Source organism: Durio zibethinus, chromosome 4, assembly GCF_047325235.1.
Source record: "Durio zibethinus cultivar Kanyao isolate XHJ-2024 chromosome 4, ASM4732523v1, whole genome shotgun sequence".
In the NCBI taxonomy this organism is placed as follows: domain Eukaryota; kingdom Viridiplantae; phylum Streptophyta; class Magnoliopsida; order Malvales; family Malvaceae; genus Durio; species Durio zibethinus.
In genome coordinates, this window is record NC_143165.1 from 6,495,369 (window position 1) to 6,509,889 (window position 14,521).

At 33.7% G+C, this 14,521-nt stretch overlaps 2 pseudogenes across 1 annotated transcript; one reads left to right on the forward strand and one right to left on the reverse strand.

The window, feature by feature from the left end:
- Positions 1-755: 755 nt before the first annotated feature.
- LOC111288753 (thylakoid lumenal 19 kDa protein, chloroplastic pseudogene) lies at positions 756-2,512 on the reverse strand (annotated as a pseudogene).
- LOC111288754 (putative RING-type E3 ubiquitin transferase C3H69) lies at positions 1,630-11,639 on the forward strand (annotated as a pseudogene). The gene is made up of 9 exons (XR_016341867.1): positions 1,630-2,570; positions 2,670-3,064; positions 3,115-3,234; positions 7,218-7,223; positions 8,643-8,806; positions 8,855-8,933; positions 9,090-9,286; positions 9,549-9,618; positions 10,926-11,639. The product of XR_016341867.1 is annotated as a putative RING-type E3 ubiquitin transferase C3H69 (transcript).
- Positions 11,640-14,521: the final 2,882 nt, after the last annotated feature.

Genomic DNA, 14,521 nt, shown 5'->3' on the forward strand with positions numbered 1-14,521 from the left:
GGAGGGAGGTGGAAGACTAGAGAAAAGAAAGATGAACCAATCAAATAATGGATAGAGGATGCAGTGACTTGGTTCGCTTTTGCTTTATGTCTTTAATCTTAAAACACGACAGTAATACCACATGATATAAAAAAAAAAAGACAAAAAAATAAAAACTTTTAAAATTTTAATAAAAATTATATATAAATATAATAAAATAAAAAATATATATTTTATAATTTATATCGATACGTAACACATCATTTTTATATAAAACACAATATCAATATATATTTTATTAATATTTTATATTACACAAGCTTGTGACAACTAGTATAATACTCATCTATGTTCTGCTACTGCCGTGCATCTCATTGTTAATAGCTTCCGGATTTTGGTTTGATAGAATAACTTTAACTTTCTTCCTGTTTATGGTGTTTAATTATTAGCTGCATTGAGTTTAAAACGACAGACCGCTGACTGCCTTTGATGCACAGTTATGAGAGATAAGTTTTGTTCTTTCTCAGCATTTTGATCTGTTTGATCAATAAATTTTTAAGGTAGCCACTGAACAGCTACCAAATACTTGTAGGAGCCGCCCTCTCAAGTTTGCCTGCTAGAAATCAGTTGATCCACTCTGCTCACTGTTGCATGTGAGAAGCAACCTTTTTAATGTCTCTCACTGCTGTCTTACTACTACTAGTGCAGATCAGATTCGAGCTCATGGTTGCTGAATTCATTCAATTGTCATCTTTAATCAGAAACTGAATCGAATTTATAGTAACCCAGAAATTAACAAAAGAAACGCTCACTGGGTTCAACTTGCGATTCAAAATGAAGGTCGAGTAACAAGTAAAGGAACTGCTCTTTTACATAACATTAACTCGTGATAATGCCTTGATCTGCTTTACGTTACAATATTAAAAATCATCAAAATGGTCCAACAGTCTTGAAGGATTCATGAATGTGCCTCAAGGTGTCCTCATCGCGTTTCCATTCAGGCGCTGGTGCATTAACAAAATGGGCATAAAGCTTGTTCTTTGCACAAGTAACAGCTATCAAACTATTGCTTGCCAATCCCATCGATCTCGTACACATAATAAACCTGTCCATTTTCGCCTTTCTTCTCATCGGAGACCAAGCTGTCAGCCCCTGCTATCAAATCCTGCAACTCCACTTCAGATAAAGCTAAGTTGTTCAAGACCACATCTTTTGGAGCTAACTGTCTGAACCCAGCCAAGAACGTTAAGTACTCTTTCTCTTGTCTCTTCTTCGGATTGTAGAACTCGCTGTCGGTTCCATTGGTGCCCTTTTCGACTTTGGAAACTAAACTTTCTTTCCAGCCGTCACGGACGTCGTAGACGTACTCAGCTCAGGCTTTCTTGTCGGAGTTGCCACAGTAGCCGCCATATTTAGACGCGCTGGCGGCGGTGCCGTAGTAGAGTTGGTATGCTGAGGGTTGAGCTTGAGCGGCTACGTAGGGAGGGGAGATTAGGAGTGTGGTGGTTGCCAATGCGGTGCTAAGAGCAGTGGCTAATGGTTTGGTGAACAAGAGTAGTGAAGGTTGTGGTTGCTTCAACTGTGGGGCTTTGTCGGCGGCGGAGGAGGAGGATAGACAATGAATGGAGCAGAAGATAGGTGCCCACGTGACTTATGGAGATTGGTGGTTATGGTTTATCTGATTTTCCTTATCTCCGTCTGACGATTTTTATTTATTTATTACTAAAAAAAGATTATTTTATTTAAATACTTAAAACATGTATCTCTCAATTAAGTAAATAGAAATTTGGGATCATAAATCAGGGGTCATTTCCGTAATTAAACCCAAATCCCTTGGTCCCTGTTTTGTAATAATTAATCTTGTTAGCTTCTTTCATTCTGTGAATCCATTGCCATTGGCCCTGCCTAAGTGGTGATGTTTCCATCATTTTCTTTTTCTGTTTCAATTAATTTCATCAAATATCTTTTTTGATTACATTTGCCTTTGTATTTGACAATGATTGTCATGATGTTTTGATTAAGGCTTCAATTTGAGGGAACTGACTGTTTTTTCGTTTCAACTTCTGTTTGTCTGCTGAGAAACTTTTGGCTAGATTTTTTCTTGGCAGCACTAGAATACTAGGCAGTCAAATTCAGTAATTTTTATCCCAGACAATATAGATACTATAAAGAAAATATTATCTATGAGCATGGGGTGCACATTAACATTACTAAAATTTCTGAAATTTTGAATGAAATGGTCGAAAATGTTTGTTTTGTTGGTTGTTGCTTTAAGCCTCGCTGTATGAATGAAGCAGAACAATGAACTTTTTGGTTGGTTGGTTGGTTTCTTTTGCGCTTAAATGTTGGGAATATATGTCTTGAAATTACTGAATTTTGGGAATTGTAGATTAATTACTTGTTTTGATGTCTCAAAACTTGTCTGTCTGAGCAATATCCATGTTTCCAGATGATGTCTGGTTGTAGACTGCTGGTTTTTGTAACTTTTTAATTTGCTTATCATTTCAGAATTCTTTGTAAGTTCTTTGCCCATCGAGCATGCCTCAAGGGGGAGCATTGTGAGTTTTCCCATGATTGGAAGGATCCAACAAGTAATGTAGGAAGTTTCCATTGGCTTCTCTGTTCTCCATTTACCTATTGCTGATACTTTTTGGTTCACCTTATTATTGCTTCTTACCTGATCATTGCAGATTTGCACATACCATCAGAAAGGAATCTGCTCTTATGGTAGTCGGTGCAGATATGAACATGTTAAAGCTTCTCATTCTGATTTATCTGCTTCGTCTTGGTCAAGAATGCCTCGTCAATCTCAGATCTCAGGTTCTGTTCCTCTAGGTCCTTCAACAACGACATTTGGTGGGTCGGTTGTACTTCCAGCTGCTTCTACTGAGTTTCCTGGTTCCAATAGAGCCTTCCTTCCTCCCACCAAACATGCATGGAATTTGGAATCTGGGCATCTAGATCTATCGGATAATGGTGATGTAGTGGAGCCTAGGAGTGTTAATCTAGTTGCACGTTCATCTACTCGTTTGCTGCAGCTGGTAATTGCCCCCATGGAGAAAAATGTCCTCATATTCATGGAGACTTAGTGTCCCACCTGTGGAAAACATTGTTTGCATCCTTTCACACTTGAAGAAAGGGAGGAACAAAACATTGTTTGCAACCTTTCAGACTTGAAGAAAGGAAGGAACTTATAAAAATGCGTGAGAAAAAGCAAAAACACCTTCAGGCATTGAAACATTGTCAAGAAATAGAGTGCAGCGTATTGGTAGTTTAGAACGTGGTGCATCTCACATTGGATAAAAATATTTAATTATTGATAAATAAAATTAATTTTTGTATTAATTTTATTCATATTTTAAATAATTATGATTGAACAAAAATAATTATCATATGACAAATGATCATAACTATTTAAACATAAATGGATTGTTATTCATAAAGGTCATGATTATATAGAATGTCATAACTATCTAAATAAAAGTTTATATCTGTTCATTCATTATAAATAAATCTTTCAGTATAACCATTTTTACTACTTCTGATTTAGAGAGTTTTAAGGTTTTGTTGTATCCTATAGGCATAATTACCTTTAAGACAGTGTTATTCGCGTCTCAAAGCTATATTTTCTTCTTTCTTACTATTTATGTTTTTCTTAAATCTACTAACAATTTAAAGGCAATTATGAAAACTATATCTACTATTGTTCCTACTATTGCTATGGATTTGGAATCAAGCCTGAAAGTTCATTTTCAAAATCAAGATGTAATCAAACTTGATCGTTTTAATGGATCAAACTACACTAGGTGGAAGGACAAAATGGTTTTTCTATTGATAGCATTGAAGATGTTTTATGTACTTGATCCAAATTTTGAGCCAATTCCAAAACCAACTCCTGAAGATTTTGATACTATTAAGGCAACAAGAAGCAAACATGAAGAAGATGAACTAGTCTGTCGAGGTTATATTCTAAATTCATTATTTAACCGTCTATATGACCTATACAGAAATATGAAAACACCAAAAGCGATATGGACTGCTCTTGAGCACAAATACATGAATGAAAAGAAAAGTACAAATAAGTTTTTGGCTTTGAAATACTTTGAATTTTCAATAACTGATGATAAACCAATCATAGACCAAGTGCACGAGTTGCAAATTTTGGTTTCTAAGTTAAGTGAGCTGAAAATTAAGATTCCTGATTCACTTCAAGTTGGAGCTATTTTGTCAAAACTTCCTCATTCATGGAATGGATATAGGAAGAAAGTTCTGCATTTAACAGATACTTTCACTATTGAAGAATTTCAAACTCACATACAGATTGAAGTAGAAAATCGTGCAAGAGATGCACTCTTCTTTGGAGGTTTCAATGTGAATTACGTGAGTGAACAAAATTCTAGAAAAACTCACAAGTTTTTTGGTAAATTTTAAAATAATTTTAAAGTCAAGAAGAATGGATTTAAGAAGTTCAAATTTAACAAGAGCAAAATGTATTTCCATTGTGAAAAGAAAATACATTTGATTAAAGATTACAGATTTAAAAACGCTGAAATTAAGATTGGTTTTAGTTCTGAAAGCAAGGCAAATCTTGTTGATCAAGAAATTAATGAACTTGTTGTAATGCTAACTGACATGCAAATTAGAATGATCATCGAAGTTTATATGACTATTACAAATAAGTTATCTGATTGGTGGTTAGATTCTGGTGCAACAATTCATGTTTGTAACAACAAAAAGCAGTTCAAGACTTATGAAGAATGCAAGAAACCAGAAAACATCCTTATGGGAAATCATGTTTCTGCCAAAATAATTGGAAAAGGAATTGTTGAATTGAAATTCACCTTAGGGCATAAACTAACTCTAATTAATGTTTTTCATGTTCCTGAGATTAGAAAGAACCTTGTATCTGCAAATCTATTATGTAAAAAAAGCTTTAAGATTGTACTAGAGTCTGATAAAGTTATAGTCTCCAAAAATGGTGTATCATTAAAAAAGGATATCCCAATGATAGTATGTTTAAACTAAGCATTGATGAAATAAATAATGTTTCTGCTTATATTGTTGAGCATTCTTCTTCTTTATGACATGCTAGATTAGGACATTTAAATTATCATTATATGAATCATATGACTAAGCATGGTTATATAACATACTAAAAAAATCATGACATTAAATATAAAATATGTGTCAAAGCAAAAATGACTAAGAAACCTTTTCCTAAAGCTGAAAGAAGTATAGAATTATTAGAATTTATACATTTTGATATTTGTGAGCTAAATGGTTTATTAACAAGGGGAGGAAAAAGGTATTTTATAACATTTATAGATGATAGTTCTTGTTATATTCTTGTGTATATAATGAAAACAAAAGATGAAGCCTTTAATAAATTTAAAGAATATAAATCAGTTGTTGAAAATCAAAAAGAGAAGAAAATCAAAATTCTTTGAACAGATAGGGATGGCGAATATTTTTCATATTCATTTTCTTTTTTTTGTGAAGATAATGGAATTATTCATCAAAGGACAGCCTCTTATGCACCCCAACAAAAAGGTTTAGCCGAAAGAAAAAATAGAACCTTGGTTAATATGGTAAAGAGTATGTTATTAAATGCTAAATTACCTCTAAATCTTTGGGGAAAGACACTTTTAACAGCATGCCACATACATAATAGAATTCTTTCAAAAAAATTCTTAAAGACATCATATGAACTCTGAAATCATGATAGAAAATCAAATTTGGATTATTTTAAAGTGTGGGGGTGCATTTCCTTTTATAAAATATCTCATCCTCATAAATTAAAATTAGGACCTAGAGGTATTAAAAGTATTTTTGTTGGTTATGCACAGAATTCAAAAGCATATAGACTTCTTGATTTAAATACTAATGTTATTGTTGAATCTATTCATGTAGAATTTTTTGAAAATAAGTTTATATTTGATACCAAAATTGATATGGAGAAACAAATTGAAATGATTCCTACAAATGAAAATAAAAAAAAAAAGTAATGATTCTGTTGAAATTAGGAGGAGCAAAAGAGTTAGAAAAGATAATCTTTTACTTTTTGATTTTGTTTCTCTAGATTCTATAGTATTCCTAGTAGAAGGGAATAGAACCAAAGTGCTTAAGAAAATACCAATTCTACTAAATGTAGATGAAGACCCTAAAACATTTAATGAAGCTATGACTTCAAGAGATGTTATTTTTTGGAAAGAAGCTATTAATAATGAAATGGACTCAATCATGTCCAATAATACATGGGTCTTGATAGATTTATCTCCAGGTTCTAAACCTATAGGATGTAAATGGGTGTTTAGAAAGAAATATAATACAGAAGGTTCTATACAAACCTTTAAAGCAAGATTAGTTGTAAAAGGTTTTAAACAAAAGGAAGGCATAAATTATTTTGATACATATGCTCCAATAGCTAAAATAACATCCATTAGAGTTTTTATAGCTTTGGCTTCCATTCATAAACTGCATGTGCATCAAATGGATGTTAAAACAGCATTTTTAAATGGTGACTTAAAAGAAAAAAATATACATGGAAGAACTAGAAGTTTTTATTCTTTCAGGTAATGAGAATAAAGTTTATAAATTAATTAAGTCACTTTATGTGCTAAAGCAAGCTCCTAAACAATGACATGAAAAGTTTGATTCAATCATAATAGCCAATGGTTTTAAACATAATAGAGCATATAAGTGCATTTACTCAAAATTTACTAAAGAATATAGAGTTATAATATGTCTCTATGTGGATGATATGCTAATTTTTTGTACTAATATGATTGGCATAAATGAAACCAAAAGGTATCTGATTTCTAATTTCAAAATGAAAGATTTAAATGAAGTTGATGCCATTTTGGGAATTAAAATTAAGGGATATAATAAGGGTTTTATTCTTAATCAAAGTTATTATATTGAGAAACTGCTTAATAAGTTTAAGTATCTCAATATAAAAGAAATCAATACTCCATATGATACAAGTATAAAATTAACAGAAAATCAAGATAATGTAATTGCACAACTTGAATATGCTAGTGCTATTGGAAGTATTATGTATACTATGCATTGTACAAGGCCAGATATAGCTTTTGTTATTTGCAAGTTATCGAGATATACAAGTAAACCTAGTATAAGTCATTGGAAAGCTATAGGAAGAGTTCTAGGCTATTTTAAAAGAACTAAAGATTTTGGCTTATTTTATTTCAGAGATCCGACTATTTTGAGAAGATATTCAGATGCAAGTTGGATCACTAGTATAAGTGACAATAAATCTACTTTAGGATGGATGTTTACCCTTGAAGGTGGTGCAATTAGTTGGGCATCCAAGAAACAAACTTGCATTTCACATTCAACTATGGAATCTGAATTTATAGCTTTAGCTGCAGCAAGCAAGGAAGCTGAATGGCTAAGAAATTTATTAATGGATATAGAGTTGTGGCTACAACCAATGACAGCCGTTTTTTTGTACTGTGATAGTGAAGCTACTATGTCTAGAGCTTATAGTAAAATTTATAATGAAAAATCTCGACATATTAGTCTAAGACATGATTATATCAGAGAATTGATAAAAAAAATAGGGTAATTACCATCATATATGTTAAATTTGCTAAAAACTTAGTAGATCCTCTTACCAAAGTGCTACCTAAAAATTTAGTAAGAAGCACCACAAGTGAAACGGGTTTAAAATTCCTTTTAGACACCAATAATAGGAACTTAACTTTGAAGTAGTAACCTTTAATTGCAAAGTTTAATAGGTAATAATAAATTATTGTTATGTATCTGTAAACACTAGTCAACTCATTCTATATATTTTTGGAATACTAGTGTAAGCCATTGCGTAAATGGAGGATGAGATTGAACTCTTAATGGAGTTAATAATTAAATGTCTATAGCAATGGAGACATAAATAAGAAACTCCACTTATATAAACATAGAAGTGATGCCGTTTCAAGAAGAAAATTGAAAACTTTCTTATAAATGTTTATGAATAAGGATAAGCACATGGCCATAATAGTGCTAAAACGATTATAAACCTCTGACAGAATATTAAATAAATATTATGTGTGTTATATCTTCAATTTTAACATTAGGAGTTGAGGTTTAAATTGTGAATATCATCAACTTTGTTAGAATTCTAAGTTATATACGCTAATTGAAGGTTTAAATCGAAAAATACATTCTTATATTCATAATATTTATTTGTGTGAAATGTTAAAGATTAAGCATCAACATTCCAAACTAGTGAGAGATTGTTGGTAGTTTAGAATGTGGTGCATCCCACATTGGATAGAAAGATTTAATTATTGATGAATAAAATTAATTTTTGTATTAATTTTATTCATATTTCAAATAATTATGATTGAACAAAAATAATTATCATATGACAAATAATCATAACTATTTAAATATAAATAGATTGTTATTCATAAAGGTCATGATTATATAGAAGATCATAACTATATAAATAAAAATTTATATCTGTTTATTCATTATAAATAAATCTTTCGGTATAACCATTTTCATTACTACTGATTTAAAAAGTTTTAAGGCTTTGTTGTATCCTATAAGTATAATTGCCTTTAAGACAATGCTATTAACGCCTCAAAACCATATTTTTTTCTTTCTTACTATTTCTGTTTTTCTTAAATCTACTAACACAGCGTGTGCCTGGATCATGTTCTCTCGAAGCCCATAGCAACTGAACGGATGTTTGGGTTGTTGTCAGAATGTGATCATCCGTTCTACATATCCTGTATTAGAAATTGGAGTAGCAGTTCCCCCTCCTCTAGAATGGATGTCAATAATGCATTGAGGTCGTTAAAGGGCATTTGAGAGTCAAAAGGATATAGTAATTTTTTTCTCTATATGACAGACAATCAGGAGTACTTTTGTTATTTGTATCATTCTAACATGTCAGATCGGTTTGACATGCTCAATGCTATATCAATTCGGTACTATTTTTATCGTCGTCTGATGTTCCCTATAGCTTACCTATAAATGTAAAGGTCCAGCACCATTAAGAAAGGTCCATTCAACTCCTTTTCTCTCCCTTCTACTTCCTTTTTGGTCTGAATCTTTTTGATTTGCGCATCGAAATGCAAATGTAGGGAATACATCTTACTTTTACCTTTGGCCGCCCTTCTTTTCTTCCTTTTCAGAAACACCCGGAGGTTGGAGCTCGGCACAAACAGAGGTCTTTGCCCAAACCGTCGCAAGTTATCATACTTTGTCATTCCCAGTGTCATTTGGTATTGCACTCCAGAAGACAAGCAGGAATTGCAGATAGCTACAAGGCAAAATTGAGGTAATTTTACTGCAGTTTCAATGTTTCTTATATTTCGTGCTTACATTACATGTATTACGATTTTATGTTTCTCAAAAGTATATATACAATTGAAGGATTGCTTGGATGATCTGTAATATCTGTCTCATGGTGTATAATATTTTTATGGTTTGATGAGCGTGTCATTTTAGTGAATGCTGAACTTAAGATCTGTAAATTTGTGAGGCAGCTTTGATTTTCTAACTAATAAATCCATTTTTATATTGTTTTTTGCACCTTGCAGGTCAATTGATTGCAAGTACTTCAACGTTGGAAATAGGAACTGTCCTTTCGGGACTAGTTGTTTTTACAAGGTAAATTCATTGTCTATTTATTCAGCTCACTGTAAAATGTAGAAGTTCCTTTTTCTGTTTCTCCAGTTGTGCTTTCCTGTCCTTTTGTGGTGCTTCCTCGCCCTTTCTCTCCTTGTGTCACCATGTTCTATTGTAGCTCGATCTTTAAGCAGTTTTTAGCTGAATCTCAACCAGGATATCAAACAATTTGGACTTTTATCTGAAGAGGTTGGTTTAGGAGTTTTTTTTTTTCTTTTTTTTTTGGGTGGGGGGGGGGGGGGGGGAGGATGGGGTGGGGTTTAGGCTTCATTTGGATTCACTCACAGCATCAGTGCGAGGAGAATTTTTACATTTTTGGTGCAATCGCACCATCTCCTTGTGTCACCATGTTCTATTGTAGCTCGATCTTTAAGCAGTTTTTAGCTGAATCTCAACCAGGATATCAAACAATTTGGACTTTTATCTGAAGAGGTTGGTTTAGAAGAATTTTTTTTTTCTTTTTTTTTGGGTGGGGGGGGGGGGGGGGAGGATGGGGTGGGGTTTAGGCTTCATTTGGATTCACTCACAGCATCAGTGCGAGGAGAATTTTTACATTTTTGGTGCAATCGCACCATTTCATTTCGTTTGGATGTTCATTAGTGCAGTGTGATTGAGCTCCTCTACTGCACTGGATCAATAATTCTCCACTGGTAAAAAAATGGTCCAGTGAGCCACTGAACTGGACCATTTACTAAAATACCATCATTTTTTTTATTTTGTATTTATATTTAAATTAATTAATGTTTTATATTTTACTTGTTTAATATTATTTTATTAAATTTTAATTGATATAAATATATTATTATCAATTTTAAAAATATATATTATTTGACTTAAAAATAATTTTTAATCATTTATTAATTTTATAAATGTCAAATAATTTAAATTTTTTATTTTATATAAATTTTAATTTAATGTCTTTAATGATCTTTTTCTATCTCATTATAAATCACTTCATCATCATTGCTGCGTTTAAATCCAAACACTTATCTCACTATAAATTTTAATCCAGCATTATAGTGACTTAACTCACTGTTACCACTGTTATCAATCTTACTGGAATTAATCTTACTATTCATCGAAATAGACCCTTAGAATTTAGATTTCTATGTCACAGTGCCATTTCCTTGTTAGTCTGTATGATCTGAAGATGTTATGGTAGATACTCAAAATCGCTTTTACTTTATTCTTCCCTTGCTATCTTGTACATTTATATGCCATTTTCTTTAGTCATAGAGAGTGTTAGTTTTTACGACTCCTTTAATGGATACACTTGTGTTGTCTTCGAGCATACAGTCAAGCCAGGTTCATATGCATGGAAGGAAATACCACAGGCCACCTCCTCGCAGATTCATTGTTATAGATATGGACGCAATTTTTGACGTCTTGGAGCACTTAATTGCAGAAGATGAAATGAATATTTTTGATGCTGAAGATTTTGGAAATGATGATTTAACATCTATGGAGATTTTGAATCAAGTGACTCCTCAAGGCCTTGTTATTATTGCAGCAAGATTTTGAGTCAAGTGACTCCTCAAGCACTGGGGAGAATTTTCTCTATTAAGTTCCTAAATTTAGTTGTCATACTCCATTCTGAGGGAATTTTGGAAATGTGATCATGTTGGTGCTTCGATAGGCTGCCACCTTTTTTTCTCTGGGAGAAGATAAGTATCTAGAGTTTGAAGCACTTTTCTTCATGGTTTACATTAGTCTGAGGCCTTCAATGTGGTGGATATTAATGTGTAAAGGAATTGCATTGGTTTCAATCCTGGAATTTGTGTAACTATTCTTTAGAGGGTTTTATTCCTCAAGCCCCCCTAGTGGTGCATGCGTGTATGTTCAAAAATCAAAAGGTTTTCTATGTTAGCCTATATTTTCAAATTGGCATATTTCTCCTTCTAGCATCCTTGTTTGCAATGTATGTCATCCAAATATGCTTGAAGAATGTCTGTTATTAACCCTGCATCTTTAGCATTCTATTAATGCTGTACTTTCAATGTGGGCAAAATTTTGTTTATTGTATGTCCATATATGTTCTGTATTTGTAGCATGCGTATCCAGACGGTTGGTTGAAGTAGTTCTGCGCCATCTTGGCGCACACCATCATAGCTAAGAACATTAGGTACTCTCTGTGCCATTTTTGTTTATATAGACTTGGCCAATAGAACAAAAGCAAAACCTTCTCGTTTGTCATTCTGTCTTGCTATCTAGCCGGTGTTTTCAGGTTGTCAGACTTTCTTAGTGACTTGCACGTTGAGTGAATGTTCACAATATTTATTACAGTGAGTTCCATCTTTGACTCTGCTTTTCTTTTTCTTCTCACCTACTTCTGTTATCTGATACATTAGTTGTACATTTAGAGTCCTGGGGCTTGTTCTCCAGTTGGCTCCCTCCATGTGGTAGACCTCAAGATCTTGATTGCTTTAACGCTCTTATTACGCATACGAGTCCTTGCAAATTCTTCAGTTCTGCTCCAATATTGCCCTATTTGTTTCAATTCATTTTCATGCATGCAGGATATATCTACATAATGCAAGGACCTATATGCAGCTTTGGTGAGAAACCGTTTTCTTCAGTTTCTAGTGTTGCACTCCATTCGAAAAGGTAATATCTAATGTGTATCAATCTCTAGGTTACTGTTACGCACCTGTGTGTATGGTAGCTATACAATTGTAAAGATGTATTTAACCAAAACGCAGGATTGGTGATTGGAGAAACCAAGCTTGGAATCATGGGGCATACTGGGTTATGCAATAAACTGCATCATATATTTGGAGAAAATGTTGATTGATGGATAATATTTGTTGAAGGTTTGGAATTCAACGTAGCCAATGGCTATCATGGCATTGTTTATGCTTCATGCTTCCCTAATGGGTGAGAAACTTAGAATTCGCTATGATCTGTGGCAGTGTTTCAGATGCATAAAGCAGCGTTGGTGAGGTTTTTGTGTTGAATATCAATTTCTGTGCTTGATCCTGTAATACGCTGGATGTTGTGTACACATTGTTATGGAATATGAATACAAGCAATTCGTTATCTTATACTACATACGAATACATACATTATATAAATATACATATGAATACATCCCTTTATTCACCGTGTATCGATGTATAGACAGAGATAGAACGAACCAACAAACAAATAATAATCTAAACGAATAGGAATAAAATCTCCGACTCAACTCATCTCAATAAAAAATGTATGTGTATAAATCCCATCAACAAAACATAGAAATATAGTAGTATGTATGTATAAACAAATAAACCCAATGCCCTAACTGGAGCCGCCAGGGGAAAAATATTCCATATCTAATTGCTAATCAATGCCTCAAAAGAGCAAGCACAGACAACAAGAGCGAGGAGCAAATGATGGCCCCAGACATCCCATTCCCAAGAGAATTGGCAGCTCCCTTGTCCATGGATGGGGCTGGTGCCAGTGCGGCCTCAAAATCTTGAGCTGAAACAATGGCAGCTAAAATCGCAATCACAAGAACAGCAGCGAAAGCTTTGGAAGCAGCCATTGTCAAAGATGTATGTATCTGTCTCTCCAATACCCAAAAACACCAGCAAAAGAAGAGGCTCTGAGACTCCGAAGTCCTCACTTGGGTTGATATTGATTTCCAAGGAAGGTATTTATAGGGTGAAAAAAGCGTGTGGAGCCCGCAAAAAACGTGGACAGCTGGTGGCGCTAAGGGGCCACGTGGACAGTTCAAGTCCAGGAAGGAAACGGCTGGTGGTTGTGATTGGGCGGTCAAATTATCACTTTTTCTTTTTCTTTGTTGAGACGTTTCTTCTAGGCTTCATTACTGTAGTGAGTAGGCTTATTATCATGTCCGCGTCTGGTAGAGGGTGAACGTGAAGTGAACAATACGTGGTTTAAAACTGGTAAGCTACCTGTCCTTACTTCACGTCACGTCACGTCACGTCACGTCACGAGCTTTGAAAATAGGAGTTTCAACAACAAGGGAAAAAAAAAAAAAAGAGCAAAGTCGGCTGGGTGCTTCATTCGTGGCCCAGTCATGAATCTCCATGTGCATGCTTCACAAAGATGGAAAAGTGTGTTTCCTCACGTATTGTTATGTGGTCCGATTTGTCAATCCACCATAGCGCTGCTAACTTCTAAGTGTCAGCCCTTGGGTCAATCTGGGCACTGTAAAATGGGCTAAGCTCAGTTCTGAAATAAAGAATGTGAATATGTCATCCAAATCACTAGGCCCAAGACACTGTCATTTGTTGATTATTGCTTTCTTTTCCCCCTGTAGAATTAATGTACGTATAAATTATTGTTGCCTCAAATGACACAGTTTCAGCCGCATTCCTAGCACCATCATCAGATTGACATGCATAAATAATAATAGTATAATAGTGATAACAATGGTGTAAAAGCAAAACAAAAGCCAAATCCCCGCTTTTAGTACGTTGCTGGCCCGCAAGAGATATAGTTTGTGGTTGTATTGAATAGGGATGTAAACGAGTCGAATAATGAGAAGTTCGAACTCAAGTTTGATTCATAATTTAAAATTTAATATTTGATTCAAGTTCGATCGAATTTTATTTTTCAAGTTTGAGTTTGATTTGTGATCGAATTCGAGCTATTCGAGCTCGTTTGATTAAGTTCGATTAATATGTAAAAATAAGCTCGATTCGTATATTCGATAAGAGTTTGATTATTCATACTCGAATTCGAACTCGAATTCGGACTCGAAATATTTTATTAATTAAAATAATAAAAATATATTTAAATATAAAAGCTTGATTACGCTCGCGAACTACTCGAGTCAGATATAAAAATACTCGAATTCGACTCGATCGATAAATCGAACTACTTGAGCTCGACTCGACAATAATCAAATCAAATTTTAATTTTTTTTGAATCGAATCCG